Raw genomic sequence first — 21,306 nt, forward strand, 5'->3', positions numbered from 1 at the left:
AGAAATGCTCCCTAACAGGGATGTAAACATATTTGTGCGCAACATTTGAGAGAAATAAGCTTTTTGTGCGAATGGAACATTTCTGGGATCTTTTATTTCAGCTTATGAAACATGGGACCAACACTTTACATGTTGCGTTTATATTTTTGTTCAGTATAGAACATGCTAGGAGGTTGGTCATACTGGCAGGGTTGTGTGTCATTAAAGTACATGGTCTAGGGCCATTCGACTAAAGGGAGATGCTTTTCTACAGTTGAGGTTCTGACCTTGTTGCCTCAATACACATTTCCTCATTTCAAGAAACAACCCAGAAGATCAAACATTCGATGTGAATGTAAAATGTAGAAGATCTGAAAGCCACTGGTGGGCTTGGGAGATTATTATTTGGGTTGAAGCTATGCAAAGACCAAACTCAAGAGATCTGGGATTAAGCTATGCAAAGACCAAAGTCAAGAGATATGGGTTGAAGCAATGAAAAGACAAAACTCAGAGATATTGATTGAAGCTCTGCAAAGACCAATCTCAGAGATATGAGTTGAAGCAATAAAAATACCAAACTCAGCATTTTATTCAAAGGAGGAACCAATTCTTTGGGAGAAATGGGAATGATGTTTTAAAGTCTTGTTTTACAAAGTGCAGCCATTGGTGTTTTTAATTAGTAGACATTAGCGTATTTCTGCCTGATAAGACGTCGGGGCACAGCTGGGTAAAATGTTGGGTGGTTCTGTATGGAAGAACTCCAGGGCAAGGTCACAGAGAGAACTCAGAAGCACCGAGACAACAAGGCAGAAATCCTAAATCAACTGACTTCGCATCTCAAATTCCATTGAACGAGGAATGTTGAGTTATTTGTTTTCCCCCTCAATAAAGCAACGAGCTGGAAGATATGGTAATTACCTAAAGTGCCTAGCACAAGCCCCTGAGATGAATGCATACATTAATTGTTTTTAAATTAGCTGAAAAGGATCTTTATATGAAAAAATGCAATGCGGCAGAATGTAATTGTGTGATCATGAAAATAATATATAAAATGTTCCCTTTTTTAACTGAGGGTAAAGAGGGATATTACAGATAAAAGGTTTACAACAGGAATGTTCAAGTGCAGCTTTTTGTAGCGTACAATAGACCAGTAATGATAAACTGCATTTATATTTTTGTTGTTGCATTGCCTCCAGGAATTTCATAAATTCAAAGTGATAGGAAATGCCAAGTAAATAACCTGAATACCTTTTTTATTCACTGTGAAAAAGATCAGACAGATCAGAAGAGAAAAGAGATCAGACACATTTTAAGCATCATAGCAAAGCTTCTCCCTGGGCTTTGGTTGTAAATGTTGCAGAGTGCAACCAAGAGACGCCACCCATCACCTCTCCTCTCCCCTCTATGACAAGGTTGCAGCCTGTGTGTGTGTGTGTGTGTGCGCGTGCGTGCGTGCATGCGAGTGTGCGTGCGAGCGTGCGTGTGTGTATGTATGTGTATGTTTGTGTGTGTGTATGCACGTGTCTGTGCGTGTGTGGTTGCAGCCAGGTAGCTGGCGTCTCACAGCAGGCAACAGGAGTGAAATGAATAGCAGCGTCTCCAACCTAGCCTCTCCCCCTCCCAGCCCTCTCCATGTTATGTGAGGGTGCAGTGCATAATGTCTTGCAGCGGCAGGACAGGGATAATTACCACAATCAGACGCGAAGCTCATCAATCTTAGGTAAGCCACGGGGAGTAAATGAAGCAGAAAGAGAGGGGGAGAGAGAGAGAGAGCGGGAGAGAGAGAGGGGAAGATGGAGAGAGGGTGCGAAACCCCGCTCAGGTGGAGAAGTACGTAGTTGTGAGCACCCGGTTGTTCGTCGCCTCTCAAACGCTCCAAAATGTACTGTCAGAAATTTGCCGCTCGCAGAATTCATCACACAGAGAGAAAATCTATTTATCTACACATCATTCCATCCATCTTTCTCTCTCTCTTTGCATTTTTCTCTCTCTTTTTATTTCACACCTCTCCCTCTCTCATCTCTATTACATGGTCTAGGTAAAACATCATGCTGAGTCTCTCACTATGAGAGGAGGAATGTTCCGGACTGCTGTTATTATTCCGGAATTTCCGGAGTGACATTTCAGAGTAACACGCTATGACATTCAACCTCTTAAAAGTGCAGCAACCTGCTGTGCATAATAGTATGATCCTTCTCATCATGACAGTAAAGGCTCAAAGACAGACAGTCATGCACTGACCAGATTCCCACAACCCAGCTGAGACGCAGGGCTAGCCCACTTTTAGGCCTGTTTTGGATGGCATATATCTGTGTCTGCATATTTCCTCTGCCTCGGGACACATCAATCTCTTTTCACCACAGCGATCTGCTGAGTAAGAGAAACTGCAAAGTTACCGTGCTGATTCTCCCACTGGTAAAACCACTGTGTCAAAAAAGAAGGAATCACCAACACTACAAATGGATTATCCTTATGGAAACTAAGCCAAATTTCAAAGTTTCATACGCCTCAAGCAACAACTTCACCCCCTATTGTTCTAAAGCTGGCGAGAGACCAGAGCCCTAAACTACAAATGTGAGGAGTTAACGAGGTAACATTGGTAAACTCTGAGTTCAACTTGGGATAACCGGTACCACGAAAGTGGCTCACCTTTTAGCCAGGTTAATTTCTATGGCAACGAATCCTTCAGATCTAATCTAACCTGCTCCGGGGCAGGCTAACTCTGTGCTAACTCCATTTATCCTTGAATGGAGTTTCTGAGCCGAGAGTTGAGGACCAATGAAAACAGATTCCCTCCCGCTAGCAAAGATAGTCATCATCCACTTAATTTGAGGAAGACAACTGATTAAATATATTATTAATCAAATGTGTTTTTGTGTGTTAAGAAAATAGTAATGTCAAAATACCCATCACACTACACATTTAGTAATGACAAATGCTTTTGAAACTTCACGCACAGTAAAACATTTGTATGACTTAATACAAATATTTTATCGATAAGAGTGGGAAAAAAGGTGCTTGTGCATTGATAACCACAGCAAAGAAGACCAAGATGAAGACAGCACAAAAGTGTATAGCCTGCTGAATTCGGCACAAATTAAAACGTGTCACTGACTTGCCCATGGATTGATGTTTCAGCATTGTCATAATGAAGAGTTCAGCGTTCAACTAGCAACATGCGACATGCACGCGCAGTTACAAGCCCACTAGAGTTAGCCGCAGGTGGACAAGCAATATCCACCATCGTGGTATGGATGAAGCCTACACTAGATTGGGAAGCTAACCGAAGATGGCTAGTTTAGAAAACCCTGAGTAGATCTAGCTTCCGTTGTAGTACGTTTAGGGACTATTCCTCCCATCCCTATGAGGTCTTGTCTGCATCCCAAATGCCACCCTATTGCCTTTATAGTGCACTACTTTTCACCAGAGCGCTCTGGTCAAAGGTAGTGCACTATTATAGGGAATACAGTAGAATGCAGTTTGGGGTGCACACAAGACCTCATACTCCACAAAACATCGCAGGACATGTCCGTTTGGCAGCGAGATTAGAGGAGGTTGGATGAAGACTAGAGTGCGACAGAGGAAGAGGCAGAGCCCCATCCCAGTAGTGATAAGACTGGAGAAGAGAGGAAAAGAGAGCCACAGCTTCATCCCTGTACCAGCAGTGATGCACAGAGCCCCTCTGGGGACAGGGTTGGTTTATATGGCCCACTCCACTCCCTCTCCTCTCCTCTCTCTGTTGTGATGGGTGAGGGTGATTGTGAGGAGGGAAACTGGATCAGCACAGCAGCACGGCTGGGTTCTCCTCCCCAAAGCCTCACGGGCTATGAGCTTATTAGAAGGCCCCATTATTACCAGAGGGGTACACACACACGCACGCACACACACACACACACACACACACACACACACACAATGAATGTATATTCCCCCCCAAATACACACACACACTGCGGGGAAGTGGGAACACTCACATGACACCCTGTGTTCCTGCCAGGGTGCTTGCTGGTGGTCGTGCCATTCGAGGGCCACTAGAGATTTACTCACCGAGGGGTCATGGCTACATCCCAAATGGCACCCTATTCCCTATATACATTGCACTACTTTTGATGAGGGCCAATAGGGCTCTGGTCAAAGTAGGGCACTATATAGGAAATAGAGTGCCATTTGGGAGGCAGACCATGTCTTGTAATAATGATCATGTTTATGACAACAATGAATAACACTCTGAAGAAGGAATTACGCAGAATGTGTGATTTTAATACCCTAGTGGAAACGCCAGAAAAGTATATTTATTGCAATAAATATGAAGTCTTATTTTGGTATTGTTTTGGTATTTTTTCTAGTATGAGCGTATAAATTACTATTGATTTGTTGCTGTGGTATAGCCCTAGTTATTTACCATGTAGTTTAGAATAGAGCACTATTTACTCTAGCCTATATTATGTGGTTGAATTGAGTTTCCCTTTCCCTATCGTCAGCTGTTTTGTGAATCTGGCATCATTATGGAAGCCCATTTAGGAACATATTTCCACGGAAATGCATAATTGTAACACTCTCTCCAGTTACAGAAGGACATCTATTAGTCTTAATGAGGAGTCTGGCTGGAATGTAATGCCTGCTGCACACCTGCATGGGATAAATCATTAAGTGTATCCCAAATGGTACCCTATTCCCTATATAGTGCACTAGTGTTGACCACAGCCCTGGTCCCAGGAATGGGTCCTGGTCAAAAGTATTGTTCTTTGTATGGAATAGTGTGCCATTTGAGATGCAACCATTGGACTAAATAGCTTTGCTTTAATGGACACGTTTATTTTTATTTGGCCGTCATTTTCTCATGTTAAGCCTGACGTTTATCTTTCATGAAGCTATAGACCTACGGTGTCGCAATGCTGCTATTAAGAATACTGGCTGATGGCAATAATATATTTACTTGTTCAGTAATTAAAGTGGGAAATGCAAACATTGCAAATTGTAAAATGAACATTCGGTGCAAATGAACATTCGATGCAGCCATTACACTCTATCGATAGGGAAAGGGAAACTCAATTCAACGACAAGTCGTAATATAGGCTAGAGTAAATAGTGCTCTATTATAAACAACATGCTAAATGACTAAGGCTTTACCACAGCAACAAATCAATAGTACTTTATCTACATGCTCATACTAGAACAAATACCAAGACAATACTAATATAAGACTTCATATTCATTGTTGTCATAAACATGATCATTATTACAAGACATGGTCTGCCTCCCAAATGGCACTCTATTTCCTATATAGTGCCCTACTTTGACCAGAGCCCTATTGGCCCTCATCAAAAGTAGTGCAATGTATACAGGGAATAGGGTGCCATTTGGGATGTAGCCATGACCCCTCGGTGAGTAAATCTCTAGTGGCCCTCGAATGGCACGACCACAACCAGGCACCCTGGCAGGAACACAGGGTATCATGTGAGTGTTCCCACTTCCCCGCAGTGTGTGAAATTGGGTGGGGGGATGTACATTAATTCTCAAATCAAATCAAATGTATTGGTCACATACACATAGTTAGCAGATGTTATTGCTAGTGTAGCGAAATGCTTGTTTGTGTGTTTGTGTGCGTGTGAGTGTAGGTGCCTATGTGTGTGTGTGTGTGTGTGTGTGTGTGTGTGTGTGTGTGTGTGTGCGTGCGTGCGTGCGTGTGTGTGTGTACCCCTCTGGTAATAATGGGGCCTTCTAATAAGCTCATAGCCCATGAGGCTTTGGGGAGGAGAACCCAGCCGTGCTGCTGTGCTGATCCAGTTTCCCTCCTCACCATCACTCTCACCCATCACAACAGAGAGAGGAGAGGAGAGGGAGTGGAGTGGGCCATAAACCAACCCTGTCCTAGAGGGGCTCTGTGCATCACTGCTGGGATAGGGATGAAGCTGTGGCTCTCTTTTCCTCTCTTCTCCAGTCTTATCACTACTGGGATGGGGCTCTGCCTCTTCCACTGTCGCACTCTAGTCTTCATCCAACCTCCTCTAATCTCTCTGCCAAATATGAGTTCAAGGTGTCAGCTACCTCCAGGGGCTGCTGTTCCTTCATCTTGTATAGTATATCACTGATGTCGTTTCAACTGATTTACCAGCTAAAAATACCCCTTATCTGAGCGAACAACACATTAATCACACTTCTCGCTGAGACATACTGACATATTGAAACATGTTCACAGATTTGGATATGAGAATATATAGAAAAAGGATCAACTGGAAATAAACCCAGTATAAATTAATAATTATGCATGATGTATTAAACCACCCAGACTCATCAAAGATACAGTCATCCTTCTGAACTGAGCTGCAGAACATGAAGGAAAATGCTAAGCGATGTCACCATGAGGCCATTGGTGATTTTAAAGCAGCTACAGAGTTCAATGGCTGTGATGGGAGGATGGATCAATACCATTGTAGTGATTCCACAATAGTGAAGGCACTTGTAGGTGTGAGATGACGGGTGCACGGGGCCCCCAGAGCTGGTGGGACCCCCAGCCTCGTGGGGGCTGCGGGGGTTTCCGCTACGCCAGCGAAGAATGCTCACACACTATACTGTGTTATCCAGGTACTGCAGAGGAGAGGATAACACTTTGTTCACAAAAGTGTCTTAGAAATGTGCTGTTCCTTCAAGCCCCGGTCTTGTGTCCTTGAACAGTAGTGCATTAAGGCAAGGCAAGGCCATGTTTGGTGCTTCAACAAATGATGTCCCTAATAAAACAACAACAAGACTATATGTTTGCCTCTGTTGGAAATTCAATAATGATTTCATCCACTTTGCCTTGTGTCTTGAGGATGTTGAATATGATTATAGATCAGATCCATTCCAGATTATCGTTCACCCAACTCTAAAAGGCTTCATCCTCTCAAATTGGTTGTCAGCAGTTGTGTGCAAGGTAGAGCACAGTGAATATATTGTAGAAAGGTTTTCTTGGAAAGGAAAAATAAATACATAATTATGTTCAGTCTCTGTCAGAAATGTTTTACATTTCAGTCATTTAGCAGACACTCTTATCCAGAGCAACTTACAGTTAGTGAGTGCATACATTTTTTCTTACTGGCCCCCCGTGGGAATCGAACCCACAACCTTGGCGTTGCAAATGCCAAGCTCTACCAACTGAGCTACACGGGTCTTCATCTCAATTGCTTTGTTCATTCTCTAATACCTAGCCTATTATACACTGGGCTCCAAAAGTATTGGGACAGTGACACATATTTTGGTGTTTTTGCTCTGTACTCCAGGACTTTGGATTTGAAATAATACAAAGACTATGAGTGCAGACTGACAGCTTTAATTTTAGGGTGAACTGTTACAGCACTTTTTGTACAAAGTCCTCCCATTTTAGGGGACCAAAAGTATTGGGACAAATTCACTTATATGTGTATTAAAGTAGTCAAAGGTGTAGTATTTGGTCCCATATTCCTAGCACGCAATGATTACATCAAGCTTTTGACTCTACAAACTTGTTGGATGCATTTGCTGTTTGTTTTGGTTGTGTTTCAGATGTTTTTGTGTCCAATAGAAATGAATGGTAAATAATGTATTGTGTCATTTTGGAGTCACTTTTATTGTAAATAAGAATAGAATATGTTTCCAAACACTTCTACATTAATGTGGATGGTACAATGATTATGGATCATCCTGAATGAATTATTAATAATGATGAGTGAGAAAGTTAGATGCACAAATATCATACCCCCAAGACATTCTAACCTCTCACCATTACAATAACAGGGGAAGTTAGCATTTTGGGGTGGGATTTGATATTTGTGCCTCTGTAACTTTCTCACTCATCATTATTCACGATTCATTCAGGAAAATCCATAATCATGGTAGCATCCATACACAGACTCCAAAACAATTTCTAGACAATGTCCTCAGGTTACCGAAGCCTATTTTGTATTTTTCATCTTTAACTCTGCATTGCTGGAAAAGGACCCTTAAGAAAGCATTTCACTGTTAGTCTACATCTGTTGTTTACGAAGGATGTGCCAAATAACATTTGATTTGATTTGATTAAGATTGTTTACTGTTGTGAATGCAACACAATTTTTGTGTAAATTGATTATTTGTCTAAAAACATGCATTTTCCCTGATTTGGGTACTCAGACTGGCAGCCGTCTGCAATGTTGCCATGTCTGCAATGTTGTCGGCCTGGAAATTTGACAATATCCTGATAATGTCCATCACTCTCTTCATGACTTCCAACCCACTCCTTTAGGTGATAATGATGCTTCTGTTGACGTAAGAAAATGTGAGCAATATCTCTCATGGCTGTCACTCTTCCTGTCAGCTACTAGCTGATTGGACGCCTCCAGGCTTAATTAAACTCTTAACTAGATTTATTTCCAGTTTATCCTTATTATATATATTCTCATATCCAAATCTGTGAACATGTTTCAATATGTCAATATGTCTCAGCGAGAAGCGTGAATAATGTGTTGTTCACTCAGATATGAGGTGCTTTAATAAGGGGTATTTTTAGCTGGTAAATCCATTGAAACAACATCAGTGATATCTATCCAAGCTGAAGCAACAGCAGCCCCTGGAGGTGGCTGACATCTTGAACTGAAATCCCCCTTTTTCTCTTTTCCCTCTCTTTTCAGTTAACTTTCTCTGCCACTTTTTCCCTCTTTTACTTTCCTTTACGCTCTCTGACTGTCCAGTTAGTAGATCAAATAAAAGCAATGCTTTGGTGTTTGCCGGCGTGACTGACATTACTGTGGTATTTTGCAAGACGTTTGAGTATTACTTTCATGTCGACTGTTGGACAATTTCACATAAAGTTCTGTTTCGGTTGATGTGCGTGAGTTTGGTTGTGTCTGAGTTCATTTTTCCCTTCTGGGTATTCTGGTTGTTGTGGATGGTGAGTGAGAATGAATGGTTGGACATTATTGAAAGTGACTGATCAACATGGTGCCTTGTCTTTTCAGCTCTCTGCTGTCCACAGCGCCTGTTGTAGCACTCTGTCCCCTATGAGGACTTTGTAGTCCTGTCTTCCTCTCATCCATATCTCACCCACCAGCAACAACTACTGGAAATGCACACATCGCACGCAGACACACACACAAGGCCAAACAGTGTAAAATGTAATGGATGTGAGCACATTGACAAGCAGAGCTTAGTAGACAACACATCTTCTAACACCAGTAGAAGTGAAGTTACCTACCTGCCAGAGTCCACCTCTTCAAGACCAACACAGTCTGTAAGGCAAACACATTCTCATTGAAAATAGTTCACAATAAAAGACAGTTGTAAGTTGTCTGAGTTGTGATCCGACAGACTGTGGACATCACCATGGAAAATCGATGCAATAGATTGAATGTTAAATATTTTCACCCAGGAGGGCATGAGTTCACGGAGATACCCTTAAGCCAATCTGCCATGTAGATTGGCAACATTGACAGGAACTGCCCTGCTAATTTGTTTGGGGAGTGAGGAGATCCCAGGAATTGTCCATCTGTTTTCCAGCGTCTGAACTCCCTGGCATGCTGATATTCAAATATCTTCAGCACTAATGTGAACTATGCCATGGCAGCTCTTTTTTCCCTGATCTCTCAGTTTAGCGAGGCTGTCCATCCGAAGGGCCGGGCAAGGGACAATTTTCCCTTATTTTGGGATTCAGACTGCCCGGCGGACCGTGAAATGAGTTCATTTAATCAGACCAAGTAGCAAATGACTGAAATGACTGGTGCCGCAATAATATCACACACCGTCATAATCATTTATACTTTTAGAAAGGGAAAAAATGTGTCATTTCCCCACTGTTGTTTCTGTGTGTTGGAAAGGAGATTCTCTACTGAAGCCTAACATGCAGTCAGATATAGGGGCTGGTAGGACCAACCTGGTATTCCGCAATTTATTGTAACTTAGGAGCACAATAACAAAGGTTAGCTGATATAGTAACCACACATATCTGCAATATTTAAAAAATTGCCATATTTAATTTACAACTTTAAGTTGTTTTCCTATTTTGTTGCTTCTCTTCTTAATCAATCATGCTGTATCAGAGACCATGCTGTGGCAAGCTGGATCTATCATCCAGTCACTTTATCTACATAAAAAACCTAAATGATTCTCCCATCACAGGGCTCATCATTTCACAGGCGGATCCGGACCCATCCTCATCATCATAACTCTGTGGATAAATGCTCACATGTTTCCATATGCCAACAAAGGAGTCATCCATCCATAACCGGACAGGAGCAGATGATCAGGCAGTGGAGTGAGGGATGGCAACGCTGTTTATACCTCTCAGTCCAGATCTCAAATATTGATTGGCTTTTGAGACTCACTCGCATGCCTCAGCCTCAGACAGTGAATGCTGATCAGCATCAGAATGAAGCAGCTTTCTCTTTGAAGGTGAAGAACTGTCTGTAGACATTGGGATTATGGTCCTTATAAGAAAGTAATGTATTGTATTGTCTGTCTAGCCTACTCCCTACTGGGCACAGACATCAGTTCAACATCTAGTTTTGATTTACATTTGGTTGAGTTGTCAATTAACATGAATTCAACATGAAATTAACAAAAAATGTAATTGGATTTAGGTTAACAGTTGGGTGAAAATTCCCTTACGTTGATGACTTTTTTCAAATCCAATTAGGAAACAATATCGATTCAACCAGTTTTTGCCCAGTGGGTCTTTGTTTTTGAAGTCAAAGTGTTATCGAGGAAAACAAAGTCCACTCAGATGGATTATTATGTTGTTGTTGTTTTTTTTTTTACAAAATTCCTCCATTGCGCCAAGGTGTTGGTTTTCCTTCGTTATCAACTGGTATATGCATGATGTTCATGATGAGAACATTTATGTTCTACAGTTTTCTTGTGGTTTAATTGTATGCCTGATACATGTCAATGAAAGCGAATTAAATAATGAATGGAAAAACACGTATTTGTTTATCAATTCATAAAACTTGATTCTCAGACCATAATCCAAGCAATTTTTCTGACAATTGACCTCCTTTTGCTTTGCCACCTTGTCAGAAAACGGCTGCTCTCTAGGTAGATAATGAGTACTGTTAGCATCATGCTCTGTGTTCTTGGAAGGTTGTCTAGTAATGGTCACAAAAATTCAATTACTAGAATGGGAATCTCTATACAAGTCAATGGTGGTAAGATATATGACCGCTCTAGTGATTCTATTTCTATGATTATGGTTTCACTGCACAGTGCATTGGCTTCAGTTGCAGCTTCTCTTCACCCTGTCCTTAGTATAATAATGAGATGAGCAGCAGGCTCAATGAGACACAGAGGAGGGCCAGCCTAGTGTACGGCTCTGTGAGCAGTAAATTGACAATCTCGCTTCTCTCAGAAATGTCAGACGGAAGTTATTAGCCTGGCACGCAGCCATTTTCTATAAATAGAAAATGGAACATTTTCATAGGCACATTATAATTTGCCAACAGATGAGCTGAGGAGAGGAGAGAGAGAGAGAGAAAACCAGAATCCCGCGAATGAAACACTCAATTTAGTGTGAGAAATACAACTATTTGTTTTTTATCATTAAACGAGGGGGAGGAAATTGAAATGAAAAATGTGCAGCGATATTATGTAGTCCCCTAAATTGCTTAGTTCCAAATTGATGAATTTTGTGCACCAAGAAGTCATGAAAAGGGCAACAACAGAGTATATATGGGTTGGCATCACAAATCAGCGTGGGTAAGATGATGACTGCATAATCATTAAAACCTCTCTAATTTGTCTCCCTTTTTTTCAGCATCACTATTGAGATTAAGGCTTGAATGCAAACAAAACTAAAGCTCCATGGGAGTCAATGTGAGGGATAAATTGCTACTGCTATGCCTCTCCCATGTAGTCAACATGGCTGACGCTGGAACCACAGAATTAGAATTCCACCATTCACATTCCAGTAATTCTAGTTATATGGCTGAAATGGAACTCCATCCTCAATTCTCCTTTCGAATAAAGATTGACATCTGAGACAGTTTAGTGTCAGCATATTGTCAGCACAAGTACCCACTCATAATGCAATGCATAAATGATCGTATCACACAACACATTGTGGACAGAGGAAGGAAGACCCTATGGGCCCTGGTCAAATGTAGTGCACTATATAGGGAATAGGGTGCCATTTGAGACGCAGACCAAACCATGCTGACTGGCTGTGAGTGAGTGAGTGAGTGAGTGTGTGGCTGCATATTCAGGGATCAAGCACCATAAGGATTATGTTTCACACTACTCAGACTCAGAGACATCAGATGCAAACCCTGAGTACAATCTGCTGTGGATGTGCATATGTAGAGTGTCGAAGTAGGGATATCATCCTTCATCCACAACAGCTTAGTCAGAGGTGGCAGGGCTGACGTCACGAAGGGCATGCATCACAGTCACACCAAATATCCATCACCTGAGATTCAATCAGTAACGTCATATTGACATGTTTTGTTGTTGGAGGTGGTTGGTGATAGTAGCGCGGTTGTTCTTGTCATTTTGACAAAGCCTTTGTCTAGATATGATCCTATCATAACAATCGTCCTTGGAACGTGATGAAAAATGACTGATTATTAAATCATTACAGTATGTTTTTATAATTGAGGGCCCAAATGGAGACACACAGGACAGTTATTTTTCTCTGTATCCATTATTTAAAAATACCAAATATACATTCTTTATAGCCAACAATAGCCTTCTCCTTTCCTCTCTCAGTGGTCTCTAATGGGAGCTTAAGTACAGTGTGTAAGAGCCTATCTAATTCTGTTCCTTCAGAGTATTTCTTCCTTCCTATCTCTGGTGTAATAATGAGTCCAGTGGGAACTGGATTAGAGTGAGAGAGAGACTCATGATGTGAGAAACCCAGTGCTCCTCTCTTCTCTTCTAGAGGAGAGCATCCTTCCACTACACTGAACACATGACTCACAACACACACACACACACACACACACACCCCACCACCACCACCACAGCTACCGTTGTTTCATTTCCTGACTGACTCCAACTCCCAACCCAACGGACAGCTGAGAATCAATCTGTATGTTAAGTTTCTCTGTGCTGAACCTGAAAATGACAGCCATTATCCAGATTTAAATTTTATCCCCCTGCTAGAATAATGACAATAAATCATCTGGGGTGTCCCTGGCGTTGATAATTACAAACTGAATGGCTGGTGAGGAGTTTGTCTTAGGAGAGCCTGGCTGGTCGCCACGGTAACAGCAGAGTAAGGGGAAAAAGATGACAGCGAAAAATGGGATTGATTCATATACATGGGGAAACAGATATAAGATGCAAATCATAAATAACTGCTCTTAGGTCCTTTATAAACTAATATTGTGTTTTTTCATTCCTACTTGCAGTTGTTTGGATAAGCTCAGCAAGGGACTAACAAGACAACTTCATTGAGATACAGTAAACCCTGATAAGGGTTACAAAAATATAAAGAGATAACAGCTTTCTCTGAGATGGAACATCATTATTTGGAATATGGATAGAACAACTGCATATCATTATCTGCCATGGCAACATGACTTGGAACCGGTTCACACACGCGCATACTGTATCCATGAGTTTTATGAGTCATATTCATGAGTCTGCTCTCTATGGGTAACATAAGAGACATGCATACAGGGGGTGCAGTGATCCTTCTGGACTGATAAGTATGCACCCTTCTGCCGAGTAAGGGCAGGCCTATTGTTTTTTGATTGGTTTATGTGGGCTAAAGGAGGTGCTTGAACTGTAGGTAAAAGAAGAGAGTGTGCTGAGTGGTGGCTTAAGTGGAGAGGGAACTTTTAAAATGACAATGAATGGATCTTTGTGTGTGTGTGTGTGTGTGTGTGTGTGTGTGTGTGTGTGTGTGTGTGTGTGTGTGTGTGTGTGTGTGTGTGTGTGTGTGTGTGTGTGTGTGTGTGTGTGTGTGTGTGTGTGTGTGTGTGTGTGTGTGTGTGTGTGTGTGTGTGTGTGTGTGTGTGTGTGTGTGTGTGTGTGTGTGTGTGTGTGTGTGTGTGTGTGTGTGTGTGTGTGTGTGTGTGTGTAGGGCGGCAGTTAGCTTAGTGGTTAAGAGCGTTGTGCCAGTAACCGAAAGGTCGCTGGTTCTAATCCCCGATCCGACTAGGTGAAAAATCTGCCGATGTGCCCTTGAGCAAGGCACTTAACCCTAATTGCTCTTGTAAGTCGCTCTGGATAAGAGCGTCTAATAAATGACTAAAATGTAATGTAAAATGTGTGTGTGTGTGTCTGCTTCAAACAAGCTGTATTTCAGTAATGTCTAGTTGAAACTACCTACGTACCATCAGCATCGGAACAGTCTGTTATTTTTCTGACGTGACGTCAACTGAGACAGAAAGGCCAGTAATAATGCTGAAGTTGGTCTTTGTTAGATGGTTCAACAACAACATTTCAACTAGACTAAGATTCTTTCAGAGAAAGAGATGAAGGAACATATGATTGAACTCTTAAGGAAAGAAAGGAAAGAAAGGTAAAAGGAGAGAAAAGAGAAAACTTTAACAAAATGATCTGTTCAAACCGAAGCAGAAAAGAGATTGTCCTTATCCCATCAACACAAAACAGGGATGTATTTTACTTCACAACCTGTGAGAAGTTTAACCTTTAAATAATAAAACACGTCCGTCCCAAAGACCTTAATCCGGAGGTAACAGCCACACGCGAATAAAAACGAATGTGTCCCAAAATGGCACCCTATTCCCTATACTGTGGCATTAAGGTGGCATTTTGGGATGCAGACAGTATATTCTCCACCTGGTCAGAAACTGAAACACCATGATTAATAGATAGGGTCATACTGTTGTGACCTGCTGAATGCCAATCATACATCCTCTCTGTCTACAAGACTGCAGGTGAATGCATGGGGGGTTTATGCTCATTATGAACAATGAACAGTGAAAACCTAGCCTCTATACAACATGCATTATTGATTGACAGACAGTCTACCCAGGGAGGTGAATGTATTTATTTACCCTTATTTTACCAGGTAAGTTGACAGAACATATTCTGTTTTACAGTAACGACCTAGGGAAGAGTTAAGGGAGGAGGAGAGGGGATGAATAGAATGAATCAATCATTTGGCTTGCAACTGAATGCATATCCAGCTGAGAGCAGTTTAGAAAAACACCACAGATATGCGTTCAAGTAAATGATGCATTAATTTCTACTATGGATGTTTTGTTATGAAGTCCGCTGAGCTCTCACCCTGTCAGCTCGACAGCTACAACATACAGTAGAAGTGACAGCTTTTTGTTACAGCCCAGTTTGAGCTGGTAATTACCTGGAATATACTTAAGCAATAAGGCCAGAGGGGGTGTGGTATATGGCCATTATTCCACGGCTAGAGCTGTTCTTATGTACGACGCAACACGGAGTACCTGGAGACAGCCCTTAGCCGTGGTATATTGGCCATATACCACAAACCGCCGAGGTGCCTTATTGCTATTATAAACTGGTTACCAACGTAACTAGAGCAGTAAAAATAAATGTTTTGTCATACCCGTGGTATACGGTCTGATATACCACAGCTGTCAGCCAATCAGCATTCAGGGCTCGAACCACCCAGTTTATAAATAGTATTAATTCAACTGCGAAACTATGTGGTAACAATGGACACATTGGAGCTAACCTTGCAGATAGCATTACTGGGTGATCTGAAAAGTCATAGTCAATCGATCAATAACATAATAATATTTTAGCAAAAATGTTTATTTTCAATTCACAATCTGTAGAAACAATGAGAATAGAAAGGTTCAGAACTTTTGTAAGACATCACAGTACAGTTGAAATATATATGGCAAATAGAAATCCTATATGGATGGTGTTAAAAGCTAGATGGGAGGTGTTGAATGGAATTGAAGGATGGGACTAATAACAACTAACAACAAATAATAACAAGATAACTAATAATGTAAGCATACTGTGTCCATAATAAGTATATAGGTTGTAGGTTGGGAGCTTTTGTGAAAGAGCACAGTTAGAAAGATATGGCATATAGAAGCAAACCGGATGGACATCATGAAAATGATCAGAGAGGTTGAGGGTAGAGGAAGTTCAGGACAAAAAAAACTAACAAAATATAATTATTGTAAAATTGACTGTGTAGGTATAAGCTGGAAGTAGAGGCCTGAGCATTGTTGTTCACTAGTTTACTCCAAGTAGGGAAAGGGTGGTGGGGTTGGAAAGTAATAAAGGGGAATATATATATATATTTTTAAGGGATATGTATGTGTATGTATGTGTGTATGTATGTATGTGTGTATGTTTGTGTGTGTGTATGTGTGTATGTGTGTATATGTATGTGTATGTGTATATGTATGTGTATGTATATGTTTTTTTTATATATATATATATATATATATATATATAAACATGGGGGATTGGAAGTGATGCAGAAAATTAAATTGATGGAAGTTACAATCTATCTGCAATATTAAGCTGATCTACCCCCCCAAAAAAATAAAATAACAATGGACACATTCTGGTACTAACCTCAAAGAATTCAACACAATTGGTTACTCCCTGGTACCAATAACATAACACTTGTGTCAATGGATCTCAAAGAAACCAAAGTGTAATCACTATGCAATAGGGAGGTATAAAATGATGTGTCATTCCAAGTGACTAATTCTTTGGAGAAGAGCAGCCAAGGTCATACTGTACTGTATACCCTTCCTTTTTAGCATCAGGTAGCCTCTCTCTGCTTCTACCCCAGCTGATGCATCCTATAGCCAGGTATCTGTCAGGGCCTGCTGGCTCATAAGGAGAAGCTACATAAATCAGAGCGGCTTCATAACTCATCAGACCTTGGTCCAGATTAACAGGGGCAACCAGGCGAGAATATTCTCTTTCAGAAACCTGCAACAAGAGAAAAGAGATATGAGTCGAAGGAAGATAGGGCACGTTGTTGCATACTGATTATATGTAGACGACATGATCGATTTAGGATAACTAGCTTGTGAAGTTATTGGTAGAAATCTTACACGTCAAGTGAGTTCAGTTCAACGGAATATCACTTTATACCCCCTCAGTATCACTTAAAATACAGTGTGACGGGGAAGAAAAAGGAGGGAAAAGGAGGAAAATGTCCCGATTCTGACATTTGACAGACACCCTCTCACTTATCTGGCTTCTGTGAGGGCTCCCTGTCTCTCATTTCATCTTGGTCGCTCTGGGCGAACCAGTGGTTCCTCTCAATTGGCTAAATGTCAACATCACCTCTCTCTTTCTAGTGCCTCCAGAAAGGCTTGACCTCTATGCTGCTTTTACCTCTATTGAAAATGTTAATCTCTATTGATCTTGTTCATCTTTTATCTCTATTGAAAATGTTAATCTCTATTGATCTTGTTAATCTTTTATCTCTATTGAACCTGTATATCTCTATTGAACCTGTTCATCTCTATTGAACCTGTTCATTTCTATTGAACCTGTTCATCTTTATCTCTATTGAACCTGTTCATCTCTATTGAACCTGTTTATCTCTATTGAACCTGTTCATCTCTATTGAACCTGTCCAGCTCTATTGAACCTGTTCATTTCTATTGAACCCGTTCATCTTTATCTCTATTGAACCTGTTCATCTCTATTGAACCTGTTTATCTCTATTGAACCTGTTCATCTCTATTGAACCTTTTTATCTCTATTGAACCTGTTCATCGCTATTGAACCTGTTCATTTATATTGAACCTGTTAATCTCTATTGAACTTGTTCATTTCTATTGAACCTGTTCATCTCTATTGAACCTGTTTATCTCTATTGAACCTGTTTATCGTCTACCTCTATTGAACAACCCCAGATGCTCAAGGCTGTTGCATGCAGTCAGTGAGAAGCACTGGGAGGTGGGGTGGCTGGGCTCTACAGGTGAGGCTGGGCTGGGGGAGACACATACACAGCCAGAGCCATGTGAGGCCTGGCCCTAGCAGCCATATGAGGCCTGGCCCAAGCAGCCATATGAGGCCTGGCCCAAGCAGCCATATGAGGCCTGGCCCTAGCAGGCTTATGAGGCCTGGCCCCGAGCAGACAGAATCTCTCATTAGGAGGGCAGAACGAGACCCCGGCCAGTCTGCTGTTGTTGTGTTCAGCAGGGTGCCCTACAGAAGAGCCATCTGGACTGGGGGATCTCCCACACACACACACACACACACACACACACACACACACACACACACACACACTAATGTGTGCCCTCTAGTGATGCCCTCTTACCAGTCAGGAATAACTGGGAATTCTTAATTTGCTCCTTCAGGTTTTAAGAAGCGGTAAGGCAGCTGTTTTGGGGAAATAGGAAACATTGGGGAACCCCACGGAGAATCAGTTCCTTTGTAATAAAACCGGGAAGTAATGATCCTCCTGGAGAGATGATGTATTTATCCTCTATCTCCTAGTCTCCTAGGGATCAGAAGGCAGTCAGTCAGGGAGGGTTTCGTTGATGTCTGCTCTGCTCACAGCAAAGGGTCGGCGGCCAATCCCCCGACAGCTGCTCTCCTGCTCCCTAACTGAGGTGGAACAGCTCACCATACGCTCCTAGAGTCTCCCCATCTGTAGTCAAGAAAGAGGGGTATCTACCCAGCTGACTAGCATGGAGATGGAGTGATGCATATGTTTCATGGGCAGCTATGTAATGGTGTGCATTAATACATATTTACAGTATGCATACTAGTTTACAGTATGCGTATGTGGTATGTGTACTTCGGTACTTGGGCGGGGTTACTGTAATAAAGTAAGGGCTAACTTGATCCACAGTTCCCAGTGTCTCTGTACAGTCAGATCTTACTAAGATCATAATGCACTCTCAATACAAAAGGTAGAGAATTGTACTTAAAGGGGTACAAACACTTTTCACTGTAGTGGTACCCTGTCAGGTAGTCCATTGTACCATTACTTATAGGTACTCTTGCAGTTGGTACCTTAAAATATACTTTTTAAGTTCCAATACCGTGAGAAAGCCGTTTGTTCCTTTTAAGTGGCAAAAACGTACCTCTGCTCTATTTCAAGTCCCTCACATGTACACGCCACTCCGCATCCCACTTCTGACACCAATGTATCGAATTCAGGGGGTAGTTCTGACCGGGACGCGAACACTGTACCTCTTGACTAGGTTGCTCGGTGTTGGGTGAAGGTCACTACAATATTTATTACAGCTCTTTATTGTCACATGCTTTTATGCAAGCCTTTATTTAGACATCAGAACCAGCAGTGTACATGCTCAAACCAAAAGTAACATAACAATAGACCACTTAAACTGGTACAACACTTCCACTCAAAAATAACTTAAGGCCACTCCCCCACTAAGCCATGTCTCCAATGATTGTACATTTATATTGAAAATATTTGGTACAAAAATCTACCATTATACTACATTATTTACACATGTGGATAATCAGTGTAGATGACGGGGAGGAGACAGGTCAAATAAGGATTTTTAAGCCTTCAGACAATTGAGACATGGATTGTGTATGTGTGCCATTCAGAGGGTGAATGGGCCTGACAAAATATTTAAGTGCCTTTGAACAGGGTATAGTAGTAGGTGCCAGGCGAACCGGTTTGAGTGTGTCAACAAATGCAACGCTGCTGGGTTTTTCACGCTCAACAGTTTTCCGTGTGCATCATGGTCCACCACCCAAAGGACATCCAGCCAACTTGACACAACTGTGGGAAGCATTGGAGTCAACATGAGCCAGCATTCGCTTTCGACACCTTGTAGAGTACATGCCCCAACGAATTGGAGTCTGTTCTGAGGCAAAGGGGGGTGCAACTCAATGTTTTGTACACTCAGTGTATACTTCCTTCCCCCTGTCATTAATTAGGCTATTTAATTGAAACTGCAGGAAGTTATCTTTGTAAGAATCAATTCTCACAATCTAAATGAAAAAGAAACACCACACCTTATCCTTTTCCTGTTTCATTATTGCCCACTTTTACAGTTTCATTTACGTGAGAGAATCCTGCTGCATTGCTATGGGGTTGAAATAAACATAAACCTTGGAACAGTTTGGTAAGCATTAGTAAGTCTCTGTTTAAAAAAGGTATAATCTTCGTAAATGATATCATAGGTAGGACTGGTGGAGTTATGTCACACATGCAGCTAATAAAAACAAATGGAAATGTCTGCTCTACCCAAAATTGCAACCAAATAATTGCAGCATTACTGCAAAAATGGAAGAGGAAAGTGGAAGGGGGAAAAAGTAAGGAACTTGTTTGTCGGCCCTGCATTAAAGAACATAATTGGTTAAAGAAAATTGTGATAAATAAAAAAGTTATACCATTTTCATTTAAGGACCAAAGTATATACAGTGGGGGAAAAAAGTATTTAGTCAGCCACCAATTGTGCAAGTTCTCCCACTTAAAAAGATGAGAGAGGCCTGTAATTTTCATCATAGGTACACGTCAACTATGACAGACAAATTGAGGAAAAAAAATCCAGAAAATCACATTGTAGGATTTTTAATGAATTTATTTGCAAATCATGGTGGAAAATAAGTATTTGGTCACCTACAAACAAGCAAGATTTCTGGCTCTCACAGACCTGTAACTTCTTCTTTAAAAGGCTCCTCTGTCCTCCACTCGTTACCTGTATTAATGGCACCTGTTTGAACTTGTTATCAGTATAAAAGACACCTGTCCACAACCTCAAACAGTCACACTCCAAACTCCACTATGGCCAAGACCAAAGAGCTGTCAAAGGACACCAGAAACAAAATTGTAGACCTGCACCAGGCTGGGAAGACTGAATCTGCAATAGATAAGCAGCTTGGTTTGAAGAAATCAACTGTGGGAGCAATTATTAGGAAATGGAAGACATACAAGACCACTGATAATCTCCCTCGATCTGGGGCTCCACGCAAGATCTCACCCCGTGGGGTCAAAATGATCACAAGAACGGTGAGCAAAAATCCCAGAACCACACGGGGGGTCCTAGTGAATGACCTGCAGAGAGCTGGGACCAAAGTAACAAAGCCTACCATCAGGAACACACTACACCGCCAGGGACTCCAAATCCTGCAGTGCCAGACGTGTCCCCCTGCTTAAGCCAGTACATGTCCAGGCCCGTCTGAAGTTTGCTAGAGTGCATTTGGATGATCCAGAAGAGGATTGGGAGAATGTCATATGGTCAGATGAAACCAAAATAGAACTTTTTGTTAAAAACTCAACTCGTCGTGTTTGGAGGACAAAGAATGCTGAGTTGCATCCAAAGAACACAATACCTACTGTGAAGCATGGGGGTGGAAACATCATGCTTTGGGGCTGTTTTTCTGCAAAGGGACCAGGATGACTGATCCGTGTAAAGGAAAGAATGAAACCTCCTTCCATCAGCAAGGGCATTGAAGATGAAACGTGGCTGGTTCTCTCAG

The sequence above is a fragment of the Coregonus clupeaformis genome, chromosome 35 (assembly GCF_020615455.1).
Source record: "Coregonus clupeaformis isolate EN_2021a chromosome 35, ASM2061545v1, whole genome shotgun sequence".
Classification (NCBI taxonomy): Eukaryota; Metazoa; Chordata; class Actinopteri; order Salmoniformes; family Salmonidae; genus Coregonus; species Coregonus clupeaformis.